The sequence below is a fragment of the Manis javanica genome, chromosome 13 (assembly GCF_040802235.1).
Source record: "Manis javanica isolate MJ-LG chromosome 13, MJ_LKY, whole genome shotgun sequence".
Lineage (NCBI taxonomy): Eukaryota > Metazoa > Chordata > Mammalia > Pholidota > Manidae > Manis > Manis javanica.
The window spans coordinates 3483732-3508840 of record NC_133168.1 but is presented as its reverse complement, the minus strand read 5'-3'; the positions used below and the strand labels follow the sequence as shown (position 1 = coordinate 3508840).

Below are 25109 nucleotides of genomic sequence, written 5' to 3'. Positions count from 1 at the left end.
GTTCAAGGTTTAAAAAAGGCAATACAGACAAATGAAGCAGAGACGGTGGGGAGAGAAGGAGAGGTTAAGCCGACAACAGAAACCGTGAGTAGATAGATGTGAAAGGGGCTGAAAATAAGTGAAAAGTGAAAAACTGCTTTATGAATAAACCGTTAAAAGCTAGTGAGTGAAAAAGCAATTGAGCTTCCAGTTCTCAGTGAATCACAAGCTCGTGGAAGCGGAGGCTGGCCTGAGCCGGGGCCCGGCGCTCCCCCTGCCCCGCGCGGCTGCAGAGCAGCTCCCAGGGGGCGGCCACCACTTTCTACTTGAGTGTCAGTTTCGCTGTGAGCAGCCTGTGTCACACACACACACACACACACACACACGGGGGCCATTTTACCGCCTTGCACACAAAACATGACTCGGTCATCTCTCCAACCGGCTGACGCCAGGAGGCAGGCGACACCCTCCGCAGGGCAAGTGGGACACAGCAGGCCCCGGAGTGAGGGCCAGGGGACGGAGAAGGGGGCGGTAGGGAGGCCGGAGCCTCAGCCTGCTCTGCCTTTTTCTACAGAGCAGAACATGGTTTCACACTCCTTGTCGTTCCTGCTGGCGGGCTCCCGCCAGGCCCGGTGCCCACCCGCACCTGTCTTCTGGGCCAAGGGGCACAGGGCACCTCAGGAGCACGTCTGGGCTCGGGGCTAGCAAATGAAATGACAGTCGTGCTGGCCTCTGCACCCTGCCTGCTGGGGAAGCCCTGGTCTCCGTAGGAAGTGAACTAGTTCGGCCACTGTGACGGCCTCGCACTGCCAGTCCTGGGAAGAGGTGTGAGGCAGGGATGTGACAGCACCCCCCGGGGACAGGTACCCAGGGCACGGCATCCAGGGCTGCAGGACTGCCCCCTCTAGTGCCCAGGGTGGGACACACTTCCTACCAAACTGCCTGCCACGTGGGCTTGCCTCCCTCAAGAGAAAGGAGGTAGGAAGGGGTGGCCACAGACGCCATGATCTGCCTGGGAGCGTGTTCTCGGTTGGCGCCTGCCCTCCTCCCTGCCAGGCCCAGGGTGGGCAGGTGGCCCTGTCCTAGGGGCCGGGCTAAGCCAGCCCAGGGGAGCATTTGACCCCTGTCACCCACAAAGCAGCTGCCCATGCACAGCTGGCTGCACCATCAAACAATGAGGTCCAATTTTAATGAATCTGTTTCATTTTTAATAACCAGGCTAAGACTATAGCTCTGTACACCTGGCCAGCGGGTCTGAGGTTTTCCTCAAAGCCCACACAGACCTCGGCACCCGCTCTTGCTGTCACTGCAGGAGGTGCCTTGTGCTGGCAGGAGGTTGAGGCAACATGTTTTCCTCTTTGAGTTTTTTCGTTCAGGAAGTAGGTTGGGCTGGGCTTTGAGTATGTCGGTCGGAGAAGGGGGAATATCAGGAGAGATGCCCAAGCCACCTGACTAGTTCCTCTTTAGCTTGGAAACTGAACCCCAGCTTCCTGACTCTGCTTCCCACAGTAGCAGATTGGACCAAGCTGCTGTGGGGGGCTGCAGGGGGCCCACAGGCATCCAGGTTCCTGTTTATCCTAGGGCAGGCTGGCAAAACAGCAGAGCTTTATAGCGTTCAACTGCTGTCCTTTGCCTTGTCAGGAGCTTGACTTTTAACTGGTCCTGTAGATAGTTCAGAAAAGAAAGGAGAAGACAGAGTCTTGGAGAACCATGGCCTCCTATGGTCCGCCCTGATTCTGAATCCATTCCACTTCAAACTCCACGCAACAGTTCATGTCTCTGAAGTCGATCTCCTTCCAGATGACATGGCTCCCAGCATACTCTGGGGTGGCCAGTTCCCCTGCAAAAGGCCAGATTGAGGTGGCATTTCTGTGTGCATTCCCAGAAGGGTGGGTGTCAGGCTTCCATCGTTCTGTGAGAGCCTCAGGCCAGCAGTGTTCCAAATAGGAAACCGAACCACAGAGCTAACCCCACCCGGCCAGAGCATGCCTCAGAGACTTGGCACCCGCGGGTGAAGGGAACAGCCATCCTCAGATGGGAGGCATCGGGCAATTGCAAAAACTCAGATGCTATTTGGATAAAGTGGCTTTAAGTTCATTCCACTTTAAAGCATGGAGAATGTGTGTTTTCTACAAATGAGAGGAAATGCACAAATGGACCTATTTTCTGCTTCAAGTGCACATTAGAAAAAACTTCTACTGCTTCTGAGTTTAAGGAGACATGTTCTCTGTTTTAAATACCCCCCTTACATAGTTAACCAGTGTACCTGAAGGCAGACGTGAAAGATGAGAAAGAACAGTCCATCCCCACTTTTTGTTCCCAGGCCGTGTAGCCCCAAGAGGCACAATTCCTCCAAGAACTGTCTGAAGACTTGCAGTACGTACACCTGTTACACAGCTTTAGCAACCAGCAGAAGAAACACTCAAAGATTTATAGTCATATTGCTTCAAATCGGTAGTTTTTGACTTCTCGCGTATTGACCCACACGTGGATTCCAGACTGAAAATTTTATTATCTGAAGCAAACCGTTCGGCCCAGCTTAGATAGCTTACAGCTGTGTCTTCCCTCCCATTATACATTCAGTATAATGACATATCGTTGTTCATCTGCAGCCTGAAGAATTATATGCTCTTAAAAGGATTGGCTGGGAAAAAAAAAAGAAGAAAGAAAAGGAAGGAAGGAATCTTTTTAAAACCAGCTTTGTAATTTAGGAATGAGAGAAGCATCTCTTCAATTCAGGTTGCAATCTTGCTCCCATCAGAGAAGTGAGTTTGAAAGGGACAGAATGGAGGGCCTCTCCATTTGCTGGGAGGGACTCTTAACCCAGGCCCTCGTGGGCTCTGCCGAGGGCCACTGGGCACTCAGTGGGCTTCCCAAAAGAGAGGCATGTATTTCTGAAAGGCAAGAAAAAAGAAAAAAAAAAAAAAGCAAGATCAAGCCTGTACTGAAGGTGCACAGACTTCCTTCCGTACTTGGGTTTTTCTCCCTTCTAAGGGGTGTTTGAAAGTTTTTCCTGTGCTTCTAACTAAGCAGAAACCACATCACGTCTTCTGTCTTCTTTGCTCACCACTGGAGACCCTGGTGGTTAGAGAGGGAAAGTCCCTTTCGATGGTGCTTGTGGGGGTAGAAGCGTCGGGGGCCAGGCGGGCGGTGGGGAGGGGGCGGGAGGCATCATGAAGGCTTCCTCTCTGGCCTCGACAGCGCACCCGCCCTGGCCGGACTCTCCGGGCCTCAGAGCAGCTAAGCCTATTTTTCTATGCTCCTGATCATCTTGGGGTGATGGGGGAAGAGGTCATTAAACAGAGACAGAGCGGTCACCTCAAGAGCCCGGTGGCCCCGGGAAGCCTGAGGCCTCTGTGCACCTGACTCCTTAGCACAGGTCCTGAAGGACCGGGGGGACACGGGGCCAAGAGGGGGCCTGTATTTGGAGGGAGGTGTTTCAGGGCAGTGTCTGTGGTGACATTTCTTTTCTAATTACAGTAACAAAAAGCCACGTGACAGTGTACCACCCTGACCGTTTGGAAGTGTGCAGGCCAGCAGGGGTGACTGCCGCAGACTTGTTCCTGCAAAGCTGAGCGTCCACCTGCCGAGCAGCCCCCTCGGCCCCTGGGCCGGGACCCTTCGGGATCCTGCTGCTCATCGCCAGAGCTGCTCTTTGGTTACATCCGTAAACCTGATTTCCGCACCAAGTCTTGTTTCGCATTCCGCCACCAGCCAGCTTGTTCGGGGGGCAGTTGGGATGCACGCTGCCCATGAGCATTCGTCGCACGCTGCGGATCGCATGACAAACCCCCGTGCTCAGCGCGGTGCCGGCGTCGGCCGCGTAAGAGGGGTGTTATTTGCACCACCCAACCGGTCAGGAATGAAAATAACGATGGCCTCCTTCGGTGTTTACAAGCCTCCCGGGCGAGAGCGCGTGTCATTTGGAGCTACCGTCTTGTCTGCTCCCTCGGAGGAATGGAATGTCTTCGCGGCACCCCGGCGGCGGCGGGGGCACGAGGAGCGGAGCCCAGGCCTCCCTCCCGCCCCCCGAGGGGCTGCAGTCGTCTCCCCGGCAGCACGTCGTGTGCGTTCCCATCGCTCTGCGCATGTCCTCGCACGAGTCACTCCCAAACAAACCCTCCCCACAGGTTGTCCTTGGAGCCAGAGAAGGAGGCGGCTGAGTACTCTCACCCCATCAGCACGATCCATTTGTCATTCTCTGAAAATAGAGTTGTCCCTCCGGTCGGGCCAGGTCCGCCCCCGGTGCGTGCTGCTGCACCTGGGGAGGAAGGCCGAGCACAGCCACATTCCAGGGGGAGTGGTTTCCCTGCACCCGAGCGGGCGGGTGGGGCTCTGCCTGCAGCCACCCTTGAAGGGTTGTTGCACAACAGTCACAGACTCTGGAATGTCTCTGGTCATTTGCAGCGTGACTGTGTCACTCCATAAATGACACTACTGTCAAGCTTCAAGGCTCAGAATGAGGTTGGCTTGTTTCTCAATAGACCATTTTCTCCCGCCCAGAACAAAGCTTCCAGGCTTTTACAATGGACTTCTTACTCGGAGACTCCTAGAAGAATAGAAATTCAGGCCAAAGAAAACACAGGAATAGATGAGGGTCATACAGGGGCCTGAGGACACCTGAGTGGCTTGGCCACAGCTGTCTGCAGATAAGAAGCCTTCTAGAAATCCACTGGGCTCTCTCAGAGGGACGCTGCGTCTCTTCTCACCCTTACTTGACTTTTTTCCTTTGGTTCATTTCCTTCATGAAATAAAAGAGAGCAACAGATTAGGGTTCCAGGGAACGTATGATGCGTGAGTCATGTCTATGTTTTCTGTAGTATTCATTTTCAATGGCCTTATTCAAATACAAGAAAAAGAAAGTAAAAAATGTGCCTTAAAACTGATTTGGGTGCTTCTGTAATACAGTCATGAATCTGAAAGCATAATCATGAAAATAATGTCTTGCTCTGCATTTAAAATGTGTGTTATTATGGGCTGTCACAACCATTTTCTCATTTTTTCCTCACAATGTCCTCGGAGGCAGGTTCTGTCATCCCCATTTACATACAAGGAAATAGAGGCCCAGAGACATCAAATTAAGTTGGGTGGTGTAGGAAAGAAACTTTGACCCCTTTTGCATAAAAAGTCCCTCAAAACAGTAACTGTTCTTAGTAAGTAACTTGCTTCATGTCACCCAACTAGAACCTTCCTGCACCATGGCTGAGAACTCCTCTCTCCGCTTTAACAGAGCAGCCTTAGTCCACAAAATACAAGGGATACGGTTCTAAACATATTCCAGAACCTCCACTGCATTAGGTACTGACCATAGAATGAGAGAGTTGGTTAAGGATTCCCCAAGTGTAATTTACATTGTCTTGTGTACTTCTGACCTGTTTCCCCAAAAAGTGCTTTAATAAATCCTCTTTCCTGTTCCTCTTACTTTTCAATCATTTTATCAGAAAGCTTGCTAACATGTGAATTCCAACATAGGAATCTTGAGTTTTGTGGGGTTCTTTTTGTCTCAAATTGTGGGGTTTTCTTTCCTAATCATGAAAGATAAATCCAGAATTTTTGCTTATACATTCACTCATTTGTTCATTCAATGAACATGTGTTACCTTCCAGGCCACAGGTGAGGTTCAGGTATGAATAAGACTAGGATCGTACTCTCAAAAAGTGACTTGCCTCCAGAGAGAACAAGCTGTGTATAATTTGACTGATGTTACTGGCCTCTTTTAAATGAATTACTTGTATTATTATCTGCTAAAAGGGAGCAAATTGAATTAAAAGCACTAATAACTAGCTTTCATTTTGTAGCTTTTAGTTGCATAGGTATTTGGGTATCTTCTGCATATCGTTCATGTTTGGCTCAAAAAGCTTAAGTAAGAATAGTGCACATTATGAGTATATTTGGATCTGGACATTTAATAGAAAATTCCATGCTCCACTTATATTTACATTAGCTCATTTCGTGCAATGCTGGGATAGAATATCAACAAAATTTACTGTTAAATCTGGCTAGAATGGAAGGAAAATTAAAACATTCTTGTTACAGATCAGTGACCATTTAGGAGTAGGTGGTTGGTTCCTTGAGACTGAACTACAGTGACATTTCTGTATAGGTCTTCAGAAATGTGTCTCTGGATAATATCATAAACAAAAAGAACTCTAGTTTTTTTTTTAAACATTATATAAAACCTGAGATGTCCAGGGTGTACCTTCAACCATCCATGCATCTTACAAGGATTCATAAAATCATGTCAGGTCATTCTTTTATTTCAAAAGAATGCACTTCCTGAACGACAGCAATACCTGGGGGTGGGGAGGAGGGTGTTCCCATCAGCAGATGGGGAGAGAACCCTCCTGGGGGGTGCAGCTGAGGCCACAGGGCATCAGGAGCCCAGGCTCCTCCGGTCTGGCCAGCCGGGTGACTTAGGTAAGAGCGGGAGCCTCTCTGGGTCTGTTTCCACACCAGTAAAATGCAGTCATTAAACCAGATGACCTCCAATTCCATTTCTACAAATCAGTGAATGCAAAGCTTCTCAGTCATCTTCATGAAGCTGTATTGACCTTAAAAACCTCTGTGGACAGCTCACTGACGGCGCTCCCTGCTAGCCGCTCTGCCCAGCAGTATTCCGCTCAGGGTGGCAGAGAGCAGGGCGGTGCTGCCCTGTAGCTCTGGTCAGAGCTTCAGGAGGACTGATGGCTCAGCACGCGGCCCTCTGCCCTGTGGGTCACGGCTGCAGGTGCCCAGGTGGGTGTACCTTCACCCATCCATACATCTCACAAGGATTCATAAAACCATGTCAGGTCATTCTTTTATTTCAAAAGAATGCACTCCCTGAATGACAGCAAAACCTGGGGGTGGGGAGGAGGGTGTTCCCATCAGCAGATGGGGAGGGAACCCTCCTGGGGGTGCAGTAGGACCCTCCTTCTGTTACGAAGGAGGTGCCAGCACCATGGGGTGAGGCAGGAGCTTGAAATGTGGACCATTTATAACCACTCAGATTCCAGAACACTTTGCTCAAGCTAAGGAGTGTCACCCTCCATCCCTCCACCAAACCGCCCCCTTGGGTAATCACACTCCTCCAGCGGGACTTGCACTTCAGCGCCTTCTCCTCCCTGATGGTAGGTGCCCTGCAGTTGTCTTCCAACCCAGAAGCCTGATGACAAGCCTTTCCTGGTCGGGGTGCAATGAAGGGTGAATTGGGCTATTTTTCCTAGACCCATGGGTCTACTCTTTCAGGTGAGTAAAGAGAGAAAAGAAAAAAGACAAAGGAAATAAACACCCAATGCCCTGTCCAAGTGGAGGGCCAAGGAGACCCTGCTCAAGAGTACTGATGTTGACACAGGAGTCACTCTAGGTAACTAGGGGTCTTAGAAATCCTGGAAAAGTTTTGTACAGATTAATACAACACTTACTTGTCTGGAAAACTATTTTTGTTTTCAGGAGCTAATAAGTCTCGAAACTACAAAGCTGTATAATCTTTAAGCTATGAGATGTCGACATCATTATTTTGAGACCAGCCAATCAGACCACACGTTCGTCCGCCCAGGTCATATTGAGTGTTCGTTAAACATCATGATAAACACGCCTTCCTTGTTTGCTAACAAAGGGGCATTCTCTTCTGGGTCACTGGTGACAGCTGATGCAGCCCGATTAAAATCATCTGCCGGCTCCCTCCTTTTCCTGATTTATTCCAGAGCTGTCATGAAGCCACAGTGCGATTTCCTCCCCCTGATTTTTCCTCCCTCTTCATCTCTTCCTTCCCCCCTTTCAGCTTCCTCTGGGCTGAACAAGATTTCCTCACGTGAGGAAATGTCTGCCTACTGACCAGTCGGGCACTTCTCCACATCACCGCAGCACCGCGTGGTGAGCTGGCGTTCCACCCCGACCGGGTGAGATTCCAGGAGCTGGAGACATCTGCCTGCCTCCCAGGATGGCCAGTTTCTCCAGAGGAGTTGTTTACTCACCTTGCAGAGCTGGCCAATGGAATGATCTCTTCTACCTGTGCATGAAAACCTGGGGAAATAGTCTACTTTTGGAACATATTCTCAATATCTGCTTTTATTTACATCCATTTTATTTATTTACTTTTTGGTGTTTCCTGTGACTGACTGGTTGTGATTTTAAGCAAGTCATTTAACCTCTAAATTGTCATTTCTTATCTCTAAAGTATCATTGAGATGATTTAGGAGCTTTAATTAATTCATCTGATGTTTATGAAACCCAGCAGTGCGTTTGATGTCCTCTGTGTGCTCGGTAGCACAGCACGATGTCTCCTGTTTTCCAGGCATTGACAACGTCGTTGACAAGACAGACATTTACACATGGAAAAAAAAACTAACAGCACCAGCAGTCCCACAATAATGCCCGTTAAGAAGATGTTGCATGTACAAGGATATTCATGGCAGCGTTGTGTTTTAATGAACAGGATTTTGGAAGACATCTAAAATGTCCATTAATAGAAGATGGGTGAAACAAATTATGATCATTTATATGATGGAATACTACACAACTATAAAAAATGATGGGGTGGTTCCACATTTACTTAAATGGAAGCATTCCAAAATACAACTTAAGAGAAAAAGGCAAGTGTGTGGTAGTATATACTATGCTACCATTTGTGGAAAGAAAAAGTAGGACTATGTACGGGAAGTCTTATATACTCATTAAACATGATACACAAGAATCTGGGAAAAGGGAACGGCTCTGGGGGGCCTAAGAAATGGAGCAGGAGGAACACTGACTTTACCTTTAATATCCTCTTGTTTCTTCTGAATTTTTCACCATGTACATATACTATCAAAATTTTTAATAAAAAATAACATTTAGAAGGCGTCCTAATCCTCTGTCAGTTTTGTTAGCTATGGGGTATGGTTACTGAATGGGGTATGGTCACCAGCCCTCAGCAGTGAGAGCTGGTGAACATTAAATAAGGGACAAATAGAGAACATGTTTCCATAGAGATCTGAAAAGTGGAGCAGGTTCCCAGCAAGAGGTTTTGCAATAACTCTACTGGAAGTTCTACTGCTCTGTCCCCTTCAGGTCAGTTCCAGTCTGATACTTGTAGATGTCAGGCACGACAGAAGGGGTCTCTACGACCTAACATGACCCTGGACTTGGGGCAGTAAGTCACCATGGCGACATGGTTATTCAAAAGGATGTGGACAGCACTGGGGTGGGGGGATTTGGGGAGCAAGCCAGACGTGCCATGAGTGGAAGATTCTTCCTCCCCTGAGAACCTCTGCTGCCTCTGTCACACCCAGGGGTGTCCCCTGTCACCTGGACACATGAGGCCGAGAAGAGGCCTGGGAGCTCTGGCTCCTGTGTCAGGAGGGTCATGCCTTCTTGGCCTCAAGCTCTTCCTGGCGCACTCCCAGAGGGTATGGCAGTTTATCAGACTTTTATTACCGTCGGGAACGGCACCGCATAGACTGGCAGAATCGCAAAGCCAGGAGGGACTATGGCCACGGGAAGCAGTGACACTCAGGCATCAGGCATCAGGTGCCAAGCTGGGGCGGCACTGTCGGTCTGCTGACTCCCAGCCCAGCACTCGTCTCATGACAGCACGTAGTGAAGCGCCCCTTGGGTTTTCAGAAGGGGCCATGCTGGGCCCTGATAAACATGTCTCTGAGACCACATGGTGAGGGCAAACAAGGTGGGCACAGGGCTTCCCGACGGCCGGCGAGCAGGGCAGATGGAGGGACCAGGCGCTTACCCCCGTGCTGCAGAGAAGGTGGGTGGCCACCCCTCCGCCAGCCAGCACAGGCGCTCTTCAGGGTCTCCCCGGTGCCCCATGGTGGATCTAGTCACCCTAGAAGTTTCAGCTCCAAAATTTCCTCCCCAAAAAGTATCTTACATCAGTTTTTAATCAGTGATGGGTTATCTAAAACCTCCCACAGTCTCAGGTCTGGAAGGCATACTACAGGAGTAAAGCAATAAAATCGACAACTTTTGTCCCTTTTTCCTGTAGGAAAAAATGAAGATAAAACTTCAGAAATTGGACTAACTTTAAAAGTGTAATAAGGTCCAAATGCCCTCTTCAGTTTGAGTCCATGTCTCTTTCTGCCATTCACAGGCGTCCCCTTTGTCTACGGGACCGAGTTGATCAGAGCCCACCGGGCAGGCTGGCAAAGGGCCTCCTCGGCCTGGATGCTGACCTCTGACCCCGCTGCGTCTCACCCACCGAAGGGAGCTCTGACCCCTTTTACTTTCTGTTTACTAAAAGGAGTTTCCTCTTTTATTATGACTTCAGAAAATGTACTCTGGACTTGGAGTTTCCGAGGACAAGACCAGCTTATCTCCCTCCTGTCCATGAATCACTGCGTCTCCCCACCCGTTTCCACAGACACCTGAGCTGATTTTGTCTCGGCTAATGTGCTGCTGCTCTGCTCGGTGGGGCTCCCGCCACCCGGGCGGCCTGAGTCCATCGGGCCACCCTCCTTGTCATGGAGCTGAACGCTGATGACAGGACGCCCCCCACCGTCTTGCTGTCGGGGTTCTGACGGCCCAGCCGCTGAGCAGCAGGAAGGGGCCTTGCTCCTGGTTAGAAGAGGCGGTCTTCCTGTGTCTTGGCTCTTCTTGGCTATTGCTCGGCTCTCACTGCAGGCGAGGCCCAGGGTCTCGGGTCTTCATGAATAAAAAGGTGTCAGCACCCAAGCTAATCATTCTTCATTTCCAGCCACAGCCCAAAGGGTTTGCTGTCTGTCCTCGGAAATGACTCGACTAACACATGGGGTGGGGGGAGCTGCACCCCTGAATTAATCCTGCCTCATCTTCAGGCTTTGTCCTTTCATTTGCTGAAAAGGTGTTTAATTAACAACCCAGGACTGCATTCCCTTGCAGATGACTGCGTTTCATGAGATCATAAAATAAAAGGAAACATCTGCCAAGCTCACGCCCCCAGTCCTTGTCCCCGGCCCGACCTTGACTACTTTCATTTCTGACTCCTCTCCAGCACTCCCTTAGATACACCCGAGTCTCCCAGAAGGGCAGTGAAGCTCCCACCGGCGCCCAAGTCCCTGGCTGGCTCTATTCCCACGGCTGTTTCCACTGTGCCCGCCTCTCTCTCTGTCTTTCCTCCATGTTTACGTGCCCGTTACTGGCCAATCATTGAGTCGCCATCAGTGTCCACGTTACACTTCCTTTTAGGCAATTGTTTTATAGACAGACACAAGTAGTCATGAAGTACCACCTGGCTTTGTTCCATCTCCATTTTTCCTACCCCCACTGCTCTTTTTTTCCTTTTTCCCTGAAGCAATGAGAAGTACGGAAATTTTCTCTTTTTCCTGACCCAGAACCAGTCTTCCGTCGGGGCTCATTCTTCCGCTTGCTTAAAATAAGAGGTGACGTTTACCAAATGCTTTACAAATACACACTCATAGAACACCCGAGGACCGTTTGCTTGTTCCCATCGTACAGTGGAGATGGTCTGGCTTTTAAAAGTGTGCGACCCTGCCTCTCATCACTTATGTGCTGGCTAATCACCTTTTGACCATTTAAAACACACACACACACATGACCTTAAATTTAAAAATAATTCTTCTGATATATTTTGAAGGATATATATTGAAGGATATTAATTCCTTCAGTAAGTTGACATCTTTGAGTCTGAGCATTGTCTACTGTCATAAAGTCTGTGTAAAACACTAAATGTTGATAAATGAAAAACAGAACTGTTACACATACTAAAGCCATGTTAAGCTATTTTGATGGTAAGACCTTCTCCATTCAGAATACTAGCTTCTGACCCACCAGAAAGGGCTTCATAAATGTTCACTGCTAAAACCCAATAGTTGGTTTATCAATTAGGCCCCTCACTAAGAGTCATTTAGATTCTATTTACTTTTACTTTCTACAAAACTCTAAATGGGCCGAGGATCTTCTTTGCAGTCCATGGAAGATGAGGAGATTCCCTACAGAGGGAAATAAGCAGGAAAGTAGACTCCAGAGAGGGTAGAAGAGGTGGGCAGCTGGTACCTGAACAGGTGGAAGAACTTTACGAAGGCATAAATGTAAGATCCTTCAGTGCAGGAGACGACAGCTGCGACCACAGCTTCCCTGACATGGAAAAATACGGTCACTGCTCCTCCCCACACCCCCAAGTCACTGCAGGGTGATGAAGAGGGTCATAACTCTTTCCAGGAGTTCCAACACCTTATGGTTAAAGCTTTATTGCTTGAAGGATATCAGTTAACACCAAGATAGCAAAAAATGACTCATTCCCCAAGATTTCTGGGTGGCTAAGTTTTACTTTGTCTATTTACATGCAAGTTATCCCAGAGATAAGCCACACTGTAACTATTAAACTGGTTTCTGATGACCATGATTTTATATCACCCAGTGACCAGTTCTCAGATTATGAAACAAGAATTAGCCTTAATTCACGAGTCCCTCAAGCATGGAAGACTCTTTCAGGAGACCCTGGCTTTCCGCTCGTACAGGGTTCGTGGAGGGGTCTGGCAAGAGCCGGAGTCAGCCGGGGACTGTAGTTGTTTTGCATGCACAGAAAGCCTGGTAATCTCTTTGGGAGGCCTGGACTGTGTACAAAGATCCCTCCCTTTTTGCATAATGGCATTTACTTCCTGGATTATAAAAATATTATCTTACTAAAGAGAAAGGAACTGGATCTGTGGTTTATTTTTGTGCAATGATTTAACTTAATTCCCCGTATTGAAAATGACCCTGTCAGTTACGAACCGAGTACAGGAAATAGTGTATTTCAGAATCACCAGAATCTTTGCTTTCACTCATTCACTCTTCCAATCTACACACAAAAGCCCAACATGATCCCCCTCCTCCGGTTTTTGACTAAAGAGCGCTTTTAAACTTTCTACTACGGAAATTTCCAAACATCCACCAAACTAGAGACAATAGCATAATGAACCTCCATATACCCATCATCCAGCTTCAGCTGTCATTAGGATTTTGTTATTTAAAGAGTGTGCCTTAGCGTACCCACACAAATTCCTTCTATTTGGATTCCCCAGCAGGCTGGACATACTTGGGGCTGGCGTCCCGCCGAGCAGAGCGTCCAGGCACTCAGCCGGGAGGTGTGTCAGAAGGATGTCAAAGGCTCTTCGCCCCATGGATGATGAATGCCATGATTCTTGGTGCCAGTCCCCACCCTCTCTCATTCTCTAAAGCTCTGTTGTAAAATGCCCTCCTGTAGGGAATTCCTCAAATCCTGTTAATAGTTGGTTTTATCAGAGTATGCTGGTTTTTATCAAATTATTTCCTTCGAGAAAAGACGACTTGGGAGGCACAGTCTGTGGTCCCTGTATCCTGGGGACGGACAGGGCCTGAAATGCAGCAAGAGGACAGAATAGCATGAGGCAAGGGGAAGCCACACTCACGATGCTGGTCACCGTCAGCCCTGGTAGCATCTCCTTCAAGAGGCTGCCCTTGAAAAAAACTTGTAATTCAAACATGTTTGTCACAATAATCAGGATTTGGGAGTGGCAGAAAGAATAAAGTAGAAGTCCTTTTATCATTAAAAAGATAGTTAAAAGAAAACAAATCCTACCATTTGCAACAACATGGATGGAGCTAGAGGGTATCATGCTCAGGGAAATAAGCCAGGCGGAGAAAGACAAGTACCAAATGATTTCACTCATCTGTGGAGTATAAGAACAAAGGAAAAACTGAGGGAACAAAACAGCAGCAGAATCACAGAACCCAAGAATGGACTAACAGTTACCAAAGGGAAAGGGACTGGGGAGGGTGGGTGGCAAGGGAGGGATAAGGTGGGGGGAAGAAGAAAGGGGGCATTAGGATTAGCATGTATAATGTGGCTGGTGGGGGAAAGGGGAGGGCTTTGCAACACAAAGAAGACAAGTAGTGAGTGATTCTACAGCATCTTACTATGCTGATGGACAGTGACTGTAATGGGGTTTGTGGGGGGGACTTGGTGAAGGGGGGAGCCTAGTAAACATAATGTTCTGCATGTAATTGTAGATTAATGATAACAAAAAAAAAAAGATAGTTAAAATCCACACCGTTTCAAAATACCTCTTAGTTAAGGTGAGATGCCGCCCCAAGGTGCCAGCTGCCTGCGCCGTGAGGTGGTCAGGTGCCCGAGGAGGGGGCTCTCTGGCTGTGGTCCTTCCTGTGAAACAGGAAAGCAGGGCTTGTTTTTGTTTTTTTGGTTTGGTAAATGTGTCCCTCTCCCTATGTTTTTAGATGTCCCTGAAGCAGGACTGGACACGTGCTCAGAGCAGCCAGAGAGGAAAGAGCTTGAGTTCTTGGCTGTTTTTCTTGGAGGTCCAATCCTGTGAGAACCCTTCTCATGGTCTGAGGGAGACCCGACTGAGGTCAGCCGGTAGAAAGGGTTCTAGAACTCTGCCACCCACCCACCCACCCCTGGCCGGGAGAACTTGCTGTGAGTGAGGAAGCATCTGAGTCGGTGACCCAGACCTGGGTCAGCCTTGTTTGGGGGCAAGCGGGTCTGGGTAGAACCTGCAGCCGGGTATCAAATCAGGGGGGAGCAATGGTGTGTGTTTGTGTGTGTCTGTGTGTGAGTGTGTGTGAGCCTGTGCGTCTGCGTGGGGAGGGGGCACACATGTGAGCTCAGAGGGCGCTGTGTCCCTGGCACCTTCACTACACCACGGTGCAGAGCAACGGGCTTCCCAGCACCCTTCTGGAACCCTCCAGCCCACCCGGAGGGCGAGAGGGGCCACCCTTTAAAATCAAGGGCCCAGCAGGACAGCTCTGCACCCAGCAGCAGGGCCAGAGTACACCTGTCGGGTCCAGCATCTGGGCCGAGTGGGGCTCCTGGGCCTTAAGATCATCACAGGAATTGATGGCTCACAGGCAGGAAGGAAAAGCAGATTCATGCGCTGGATGCAGGTTCAATTCTTATTAATTCTAATGTATAAAGAACTGTGATCATTTTATAACTGCAACTGGTAAGGCAGAATATAGTGGCCACAAATACATGAAAAGGAAGTTTATTCATATGCTAATTATTGTGTCTATTGTAGATTTCTGAATTAGTGGCGGGCTTTTGTTTCCTCCTTATTCCTTTTTTGGTCTTTTAAGTCCACCTTTTCTACAGTAAAAACGCACTGTTTCCTATTTAGTAAATCTAAAGACCAGAGGAGTTCTGGTTTTTAACCCACCCCGGCATCCATCCTGCCCCGGTGTAGTCCGCCTCTCCCACCACGGCCCGTGCGGCCTCCCCGGCTCCGTCCCTGCCGGGGGTGAGGTGCCCTAGAGCGGCCCTCCAACCTGCAGCAGCGCTGACAGCCCCGGGGGGTTCGGGGAGACAGCCAGAGGGGGGGTTCGGGAGGCAGACAAGCTTCGGGGAACCGGGAACGCAAAGCGCCACCTCCAGGGCACATGGGGAGACACCACCGACGTGGAGAAGGAAGGGCAGGGATTGGGGAAGCCCCGGGGGAGGGGGTGGGCTGCCTGCCCTCTGCAGTGGCTCCCTGGCGCGGGGGGCTCGCCCCGGAACCCGGGGCTCCTCGGCAGCCTGCAGATTCCTGTGTCTCACTCCAGACCGGGCTTGGGAGACTGGGGTGAGACACGGGAAGTCCCGATGACGTGGGCCTGAAGGTGCCCTAAGGGCCTCTGCACAACCTGCTGCGGCCTGAGTTCAGCAAGAAGAAAATGCAAGTTGGGGTTTCATCACTTTAACTCACGCAGCACCGCGCCAGTAAGACACTCACTCCTTCTGGTTCCACAGAAACTCCCGTGGATTTGCATGACACATGCTGTGTGTGGCTGGGTGGCGGTGTCAGTCGGTTCCTGCTCCACACTCTCCCTGGTGACCACCGGAGGGCGGGACACCATGACTTGGACAGGCATCACGCCCCGTAGCCCCTGCCAAGGGACACGCTTCCGGCCAGGACACCTTCCGTGTGGCGTCTGAGCCATGCCAGGGAGAGGCCATCACGTCCCTTTCTGTCTTGCTGGGAAATGGAAAGTATCTTCTTGAACGTGTTGCACCTCCATCCAAGGGCTCCCTGGGTAGGAGCACCTGTCCAGTGCCGGGCCGACCTCGCAGGAAGGACGCTGCCCCTGAAGGCCGGGCCCGCAGCCCGCCTGGCTCCCGCCGCTCCTCCGGGCACTCAGGGGTCCTCACCCACTGGGCCAAAGTGGAAAACCCCCGAGTCCACGGCCTGGAGGTGTCCACGCGCGCCTGGTACTGTGTCAGCAGTAATCCCGGCCAGCGACCTGGAGCGCCCGCAGGCCAGCAGCACGTGCGTCCTCCGGGGGCGAGAAGACTGGCTCCCAGCGAGCAGCGCCCCCTCCAGGTGGACACCGCAGTTACGCTTCTGCAGCCCCCATTCGTCTTCTTCGCAGCAGTTGACAAGAAAACAATCAGTTGTGTATTTATTTCCTCATCAGATAGTCGCTTCCAGCGGGTAGGAGTGGCGTCTGTGAATCTCCAAAGTCTGGCGAATCTCCAAAGTCTGCCCGTGTCTGTGGAGTGGGTGAATGGCCTGTCGGCTGGGCTGCCCGTGCGTGCAGTGGGGGGACTCTGGACCCGCAGAGTCTCTCTGCAAGGCAAGGCAGGCACGCGGAGTCAGCGAGGCGGATGTGGTTGGAGGGGGAGTCCGCAGACCCCCTGCCAGTGGGGTCGGTCGCAGGAGGGGAGCCCCCTCCTGGAACTCCTGCCTGACCCTTCCCAGGAATAGCCACCGAATCCTGAACCACAGGGGTGGGCTTGCCGCCACTTCTGCATTAGAAGGGGTAACACTGCTGGAACTGCTGCTGATGCACCCAAGAAGTGGGGTTGTACAGACACGTTGACAGCCCTTTTTGTATCCGCAGGTCAGTGCCTGTGCGCACCCACCTGGATCTGAGGGCAGCAGCGCCTGGCAGCACGTCCCGTCCCCATTAACTCTTTCAAGACTTCAAAGAACCATTTGGTTCCTAGAAGAGCTAATTTTCCGAGCACACACTCCAGCGCCCTGATAACAGGTGCACCTCTCACTCTCCGGGACTATTTTTGCCTCTCTGGCTCCCCAGATGATCACCGTGACTATTATTAATAACAGGCCTGGTAACAGCCACAGTAAAAAACATGTTTCTGGGGGGCCGCCACACCGCTAGCAGCGAAAGCCTCAGAGAACATGGGCCGCAGGGACTTGTACATCAAGCAGTTAGAAGGGACTTTTCCACCCTAACCCTGTCTTCCCTGTGTGGGTGGAAACCACCACTGGAGGGCTTGGCCTTACGGCTGCGTTCTGGAGCTTTCTCAGAGAGGCTAAGGTGGCACCGTGGTCCCGGAAGCTGCGTGGAGTCACGGCAGTCGCCTCACCCCAGGTCACTGCATTCCAACAGAAACAGAACGCAAGCCACACGTGCAATTTTCATTTTTCTACTAATCACCTTAAAAAATAAAAAAGAAACAGGTGAAGTGATTTTAATATTTCATTCAACCTAATAGATCCAAAACATAATTTCCACATTAATCAATATAAAAATTAGATATTTGAGGCTGTTTTAGGCCTAGAAAGCGGGTGTCCATTTTACACTTACAGCACCTCTCTCGGAACCAGCCACCTTGCAAGTGGGGCTAGAGGCTGCCAGAGGGCACAGTGCAGGCCCAGCCCCTCTGGGAAGCTGCTGCCCGTGCCCTCCGCCGGGGACACTGCAGGCCAGCTCCAGGAGGAGGCCCCTGCAGGCACTGACCCCAGGAAGTTAGTCTTGGGAAGCAAAGCACAGGAAAATGCCCAATGCCTGCCCCTCCTGGTGCCAGCTGAGCAGAATAATGCTTCTGGTAGAGAAGGGTCAGCAAAGAAAGGCAAGTCGGGGCAGAGGAGAAAGGAAAGGGGTAGAGCTCTTTACCGGCTCACAGGCTGAGGCTGTGCTATCTAAGCCATGCTGTGGAGACACAGGGCCGTCTGGGAAGAAGTAACAGGCCCGGGCAGAACCCAGCGAGGCAGAGGACGTGAGGCAGGGCGAGGGCACGGGCTCTGCCAGAACTACAGGGAGGCATTCTGACTTCTGGGCTCCCTTGAACATGATCCCTCTCCTGGGGGCTCACCAGGCTTGCCAAGGGGCAGGGGAGCCACGGACTGCCCAGGGGGAGTCTCAGCCGCAGCAGGAAAGGCATGTACTACCCACTCGGGGGCAACCGCTCAGCGCCTGCAGGAGAAGCCAGGCGACCAGTGGCCAAGGTGCCCAGGACCCTGCCTCCAGGGACCAGGTGGGGGTTGCCAAGGTGTGTCTCCCCTCCAGCTTTCATGAATGCTACATCCTCAAACAACCCAGAGGATGAAGGAGGATTCTAAGTGACTAAATGTGACAAAGAGCTGTGTAACCGAGCTCCCCCACTCTCTGCATCACTGTGAATCAGCTTTGGGCCTCTGAGTAACGCAGGGCAGGGGCGACACACACAGAACCGGGATCTTCTCCTCACGTCACAGGTTCGGCCAGGCTCCAGACACGGGGAGGGGCCGCATCACACCCACAGCCATGAGCTCTGCCTTCCGCGGCCTGGGAGGATTTTCCTGTCAAAGGCCACAAGTGTGAGGTGATGCTTTAAAATTATGCCTTTTATCATGAAAGTAGAGTTCCAGGGTCACAAGGCATTAGTCATGGGGTCAGAGAGACGTCAGGTCAAATGTCAGCCCAGAAACTGTCATGAGGACACACAGTTCAGGCCTGGCAGGCATGACGCGTTTGCTCCCCGGTGCTGCTCGGGCCGTGGGCACCTTCTGGCCGCTCTCGTGTGTTTAGGTAGCTGTTTTCAGGCGGATCTCTTAAAACATTCTGCATTTCTAGGCTTCGGGGCTGGGAAATGCCATGTGGCTGACTTCTCCAGCGCTCAAGGGTGACGGCCGGTCTGACAGTGCTGGGTTCCCGCATAGCCCCCCCAGGCCGTGTAGCCGGTACCCACTCCAGGCCAGGCTGCAGGGGGCCTGCACTTATGGCAAACAGCCAGGAGGGACATGTGCTCATGCCCACCTTCCAGCTCATTCCGCTCCCATAGAGGAAACGGCCCACTGCTGTATGTCAGAGCTCTCCCCCCTGCTGGGAAGCTGGGCCCGACGTTCTGCCTTAACGGGCTCTCCCTGCATACTAAGGACATACGTGTCTGAAAGCCTGCATACTAAGGACAGGTTGCTCCTAAGCAAACGTGGAAGATGAAGCCCACAGCTGGCCACCAGGGAGGGCAGCAGAAGGCTTGCTCCGGGGCGCCTGGCCGAACCGGCAATTATTTTTTATGACACGGCACGCATTATGCTGTTGGTTTCATTTCTGGTTATTACCTTCTATTAAAAAGCATCTTGACTAAGATAATTATGGGGGCATCTGATTCCCGCCTCAGGAATCTACTCTCAAATTTTCAGTAAACTATTGTTTTTCCTGGACATAGTATTATTATTGTTCTTGTTATGACTGTGACTGTATCAACTGCCTCTTGTCAAACAGCTCCTTTTATTAGCCATTGCTCACAGTCCCATTGCTCTGAGGTAAACAGACGTGGGGTGGTGCTGCATGGGGCACAGAGAGGCCAGCAGTGTGGAAGAGGCTCTCCTGGCTGGAGGGTGAGCCCTCGGCCAGGGCCAGGGGTGCCCCAGGTAGTCCTCTCCTCCCCTCCCCAAGACCCTTGCTGGAACCCGTCTCAGGAACTGTGAGCAAATGAAGAACAGTATGTCCCAAGTGGTGTCAGCACGCCCTGGTCCCATGCACTGGGCCAAACTGGCGTTGGAGTTTTGCCAGGGTCCCTGGGGCTCTTGGCTTGAGGGGCCTGTCTTGTGGGGACAGTCAAAGGCACACAGGGTGACCTGGACTGGCTGCATCTCAGATGGAGTCAGAGCTCAGAACTGTAATTCTGCCTCAGTCCTGAATAGGAGCTAACCCACCGTGGGCGGCTGCCACATGGCTTTCCCACCAGGGCCTCGCCTAACACGCCTCAGTCATATGGGTTATCTTTACCCCAAAACTTAGTATGTACTGAATCCTTGCACTTTCACAGAGCTGGAGTGCCAGTGGCATCTCTCAGTGACCAAAAGAAACTCTGAATTATTTTTAAATAATTTAATGTTTCATTCATAGAATTATGTGCTACGGCAAAAAGCAAAAATGCAGACACTTGTGAAGTTGCAAGTAAAAATGTGCTCTGACCCCCGTGTTCCCTCCCACTCCCCAGAAGCAACGCTGTCAGCAGTCTGATGTGCACCATCCTAGAGCTTTTTCTGTGCAACCAAGACATTCTTATGTTGTGGTCGGTATCTTTGACCCTGCCCTCACCGTCCTTCTAATATCCATTAGTCATCAACGCCCACTAATTTTTCCTTTGTGTTTTCTCACATCTGTCTAATCTTTCCATCCAAATTCCTGTTGACTTACACTTAGAATATCAGTGTCCCATAGTGAAATGTGCAAGGCTTTGAAATTGAATGACTTGGTTCAAATCTTGGTTTCTTGGGCAAATGATTTACTTTCTTTGAGCTTCGGCTTCTTTACCTACCATTTGAGGTTGATGAAAGTGAATGAAGCTGTTAAGTGCTAGGACATAATGTGTGCTAAATAAATGTTCACAATTAAATTCTCTTCTATGAAGCCTCAGGAAAACCCATTTCAGTTCCTGCCAAGTTATCTTGCATACCATGGGTAGATCAAACTTTCTTAAAACAATCCTTTTATTTTGATAGTCTCCACCTAAAAACATTTAAACAGCTTCCTATTGTTTATAGTACAGGTGGTAAACTGTCTTTTTAACTTACACATCAATTCCAGTTGATTGGTAATGTCTGCTTCAGAGGCTGCCCCTGGGCCTGGAGGGAGAGAGTGCGGGGTTAGATTGGCAATGTCTGCTGTGGAACAGAGACAGGGAGCATCCCTGAGCTACAGAACAAAGCCCAGCCTCGCTTCATCTCCTCCACCTGCTCTAGGGTTCTATCCTTACAGGTGTCTCTCTTGCCCCAGACTGGTCTCCTGACCTGCCGCATGCAGCATAGATCTCCTGCCAGGGGAAATCTCCCCCACCTCCACCAGATACTGCTGCAGCCGGCTTATGGCCGCCCAGGGCTCGAATGCTGTCTCACCAAAGAGGCCACACACTCCTCATCACTGCCGTTTGTCTCCACGGCACTTCACCTCTGTCTGAAGTGGTCTTGTCTCCCACGAGAACCTGAGTCCCTGAAGGCAGGGCCTGAGAGGCAAGGCTATGGTCCGGGCGGTGTGTGCCCATCAAGGGCACGGCTTCCCCGGTGACTGATGCTGTCTCCCCAGTGGACTGTGATTTCAGGCCAGAGACTGTCTGATTTTTGTTGGTACCTACATGTAGTGCGGCCTGGCATGAAGAATGTGCTCAGTAAAACCCGGGTTGGCTGATTGCTTTGGCCTTTAGGGGGAATCTTACTAAGGCATGTGGGCCCATGAACTGCATCAGATTTGGTGCTTAGAAGCTGCAGGTTGTACCTGTGTCCAATCCACCTTCTCACAGGCCACTTTTTCTGCACCCCTGCTGGTGATCTCACTCTGGACCTTCTCCTTGGTAGTTTTCACAAAATCACATATTGTCAAGGTTCTGTTTCCCCAGGGACACCTGATGATGGGCTAGTTACCTGTGCCGTTTCTGTCTTGGGTCTGTGGTTTTCTACTTTCTGTCTTAGCATCAGGTGTCTGCAGGAATGGGAGCCACTAGAGGGCTTAGCATATTAAAATCCGTCCTGCGGAGGAATAACATAGTTCTCAGAGAATCCTGCCGAACAGAAATGCTGGGTAACATGGAGTGCTCGACCTTTTCTTGCTACTGTGGGCACATTTCAAAGGAGAAATGATGGAAGATAATTAAGTCCACTATGTTTAAATATATTTTCGTTGGTCATTTTTCTACTTGCAGACATATTGCTTTAATTGAAGTTTTTTCTTAAGCTTATTTGTGTCTGAGACTGCATAACGTTAACAGTGAAGAGCACATTATGAAGGAAAAAATGTTTTCACATCTGCCACCCCAACAACTGTTTTCACTTTTCCACATCTCCTTGCTATCTTTCTACATGCACATATTTTTTTACATAGCTGTAATCAAATTTGAGAAAGTTTGAAGATGAACATTTTACTGCTAAGGCCAATAGCAGTAAATGTAACAAAACATCAAATATGGTTAGTTTTTATAATAATAAGCTCATTTTTTCCCAAATGCCTAGGTTTTAACCTTGAGCAAAGTCCAAAGGTAGAAAATAGCATGGAAGAAAAAATGGCATCCTTGCTAGAGGAGACCCACACCTTTGCAGAAAGACATTTTCCTTGTTTCTTTTTTAGACAGGTTCCTACAGGGGCCACAAAAATACATCTCTCTTTGCCCCAATTCCCATAGGATTGGCCTCCGTGGGCTTTGAATGCCTGCAAACTATATAGAGTCAGTCCTCATTATCTGCAGATTCCATATCTGTAAATCCATCCACTTGCTAAAATGTACTTGTCATCCCCAATTTGGCCTTGCAGGAGTCCTTTGCAGACATGCGTACATGCAGGGCTCAGCTGATCCGCATGTCCCCAGTTGAGGCGGAAGGAGGCAGTGTGGTCGTCCTGCTTCGGCTCTCATACTATGAACAAGTGACTTTTTGCAGACTATTTAATTCAGTGTTATTTGCCTCTTTGGGCTTTTTGTTAAGGTTTCACTGTTTAAAAATGGCCCTGAGTGTTGTCCTGACCAGCTACCTAGTGTCCTCAGGGCAAGGAAGCTGTCCTGTGTCTGACACAGGAAGTACCCGTTAGCCAAGCTTCATTCAGGCAGGAATTATAGTGCTGTGCACGGAGCTCAGTGTTAATGAATCGACAAGATACATATTAAATAAGATGTCTTTACACAGAAACACTCACCAAACAAAGGTACGTATTGACCAGCTGATGAAAATGTTGTGGCCAGAGCTCGCAGGAACCTGACTGCGTTTTCCCCATGGGCAATGGTGCTAAGCCAGAATCCTGGAGAATTCAGCGCTGGGGAGACCCTCTGGGACGCAGCTACTGCAGATGGTGGGAGCTGACTGCATAACCTTTGCGCACACGGGCGTTTTTTGAGACGGAGAGGATATGACTTTTATCAGATTCTCAAGAGGACACTGAAAAGGCACAGCCATGGCTTCAGACCCTCTACGCTCAGGAAAATCATGCAGTTCTCTGGAGGCACGAGAGAAGTGGTGCCAGTGACTGGGGCCAGCCCGGAGGCCACATCAGCTGCCCTCTGGATGCGCGCTCTCCCTGAGGGAAATAAAAAGCAAAGGTCTTTCATCATCTTCACTGTAGTCACCTTCCTAAAACGCAGATCTGCTTCCTAAATTGCAAATTTTGGTACGCTGTTGCTTAGGACCTTCTCGTAGTTTCCTCTTCAGAGAAAATAGGCTTTCTCCCTGTCTGCCTCTCCAGTACCATCTCCTTATGATTTTCACCTTCCTCCATAGCTGGCCTCCATGCCCACCGGAGGGGCACAGACAATGCCCTCGGCAGCCCTGAACGTCACTGCACTACTGTTTGCTCGTTTCCCTCCAGGGGCGCAGGGCGAGTGCCTCACAGACGGCACTGCGCTCTGTCTCGGTTGCTGTTTGTGACCCTAGTGCCCAGCATCATGCCTGGATATAGGTGTGGGCCATCAGTATTTACTCGTTGTTGAATTAGAGGAACTATAGATGGTAAACTGATTTCATCGAAGATGTAAAGCCTTCCAAGTAAATTAAGGAACAGTTAAGAATAAAATGTATCAGACTGAAAAATATGTAGCAAGTATTAGAAAAGAAAACAAAGGTCTTCTAGGCCAAGGAGACAAAGTCGTGTTTCAGACTTGTGTTTAGAGGACAGGCCAAACCAGCCTGGAGGAGTGGGATGTTTGAGAGCTCCAATCATCTGGAGATGTCTCTTTAGTAAAGAAAAACCAGTATGTAAAATATAATAACAGATGCTGTTCACTGACTGCTCGTTAGGAACTCATATTGCCACAGGTAACTCTAACCACCACCCCAGCAAGGAGGGAATGAGTGGCCCTAATTAACAAATGAGGAAACAGGGCCCCAAAGAGGCCAAGCCACTTGCCAGTTATGGCGGGAGGTGACGTGGCTACGGGGGAGGTGGGCTGAAATTGGAACTCTGCTCTGCAGGATCTCAGAGCCCACACTCCTAACCACTAGGCTGACCTGCAGCAGCACAGGTGGGCAGCTGCCTGCTGCCTGGATTCTCCACCCAAGTCCTTTACCCCTTAGAAGTCCCAGTGTGTTCAAGGTCTGATCCACTTTACCAACCCCTGTCCTGCATCCGCTTCTCAGAAGCCAGCCCATCGGCCGCAGAGCACGGAGGTGCGGCCCTGAACTGCAGAGGGGCAGCCATTCTTGGGCTCTTCTCCTGGCACACTAAAGCGGCAAGTTCTCGGAGTCTCTAAAAATAGGCAGCAAGTTCTAGGAGTTTCTAAAAATAGCATTCAGAGTTCTGCTGCGCTAGAGAAGGGATTATTCTGACCTTTCAGTACAAGGCCCACCTCCTGTGGGCGGTGATCTCAGCGCTTTGGGTGACATTCGGTCTCCCTCACATGTGGCCGGCAGGGCTGTGCTTACAGGAAGCCAGAGAGAGCCTCTAACCCCCTCATGTGCTCCCTAACTGCTTTCCATTCTCGTTCTCATCCACCCCTCCCTGCCCCCACCCCACTTGTGTCTTGAGTCTCTTCTGAACCCCCTCCCCCTGCTGGCGGCCACGGTCCGTGTGTCCTGGGGAACAGGTGCAATGGGGAGGGCAAGGTGGCCGGGACACGAGGGCCTGACTGCCACCCCCTGAGCCTGGCGTCACTCTCTGCTGTTCCCACTTCAGGGGCAGAATTGCCCAGGACCCAGTTCCAGGTCTTGGGGGTGGGGGGAATCTGCCTGAAAAAACTCATTTACCAGCACCAGGGGCCTCTCCGTCCCGTCTGCGAGCATGAGGCCACCACAACTTCCCCCGCACAGGGGCATGAGGGTCAGAGGGGCTCTGAGATCGTTGGGGGAAGGCTTGCTGTGCAGGCAAGTGCCCTTACCGGCCTCCCTGAGCTCATGGCCTTCCCAACAACTCCGGGACAATTCTTTCAGGATTACAAGCCATCTTGGAATATTTTCCACTTGCATTCAGCCCTGAGAGGGCTGATGTGATTAGAGGTTTTGATGGAATTTGATGGGATTCTGATGTCTATGGCAGACCCTTGAGAAACATGGGTTTGAACT

The 25109-nt window shown here is 50.4% G+C and overlaps 3 long non-coding RNA genes across 4 annotated transcripts; 1 reads left to right on the top strand and 2 right to left on the bottom strand.

Annotated features, from left to right (window-relative positions):
• The first annotated feature begins 6512 nt into the window (after positions 1-6512).
• Positions 6513-8362, top strand: LOC108396451 (uncharacterized). The gene is made up of 3 exons (XR_012124694.1): positions 6513-6714; positions 6968-7833; positions 8255-8362. It is a non-coding gene; the product is annotated as an uncharacterized lncRNA (long non-coding RNA).
• A 431-nt stretch (positions 8363-8793) lies between these two features.
• LOC118971321 (uncharacterized) lies at positions 8794-17273 on the bottom strand. 2 transcript variants are annotated; one of them, XR_005059717.2, is made up of 4 exons: positions 17151-17273; positions 15636-16469; positions 13975-14071; positions 8794-13265 (listed from the first exon to the last, which is right to left on the bottom strand). It is a non-coding gene; the product is annotated as an uncharacterized lncRNA (long non-coding RNA). The 2 variants fall into 2 exon arrangements; XR_012124695.1 differs by lacking the exon at positions 17151-17273 and having other exon boundaries at positions 15636-16879.
• Positions 17274-20603: 3330 nt separating this feature from the next.
• Positions 20604-24249, bottom strand: LOC108396452 (uncharacterized). Its single transcript, XR_001852950.3, has 4 exons — positions 24165-24249; positions 22756-23133; positions 21495-21599; positions 20604-20702 (listed from the first exon to the last, which is right to left on the bottom strand). It is a non-coding gene; the product is annotated as an uncharacterized lncRNA (long non-coding RNA).
• Between the last annotated feature and the right edge of the window lie 860 nt (positions 24250-25109).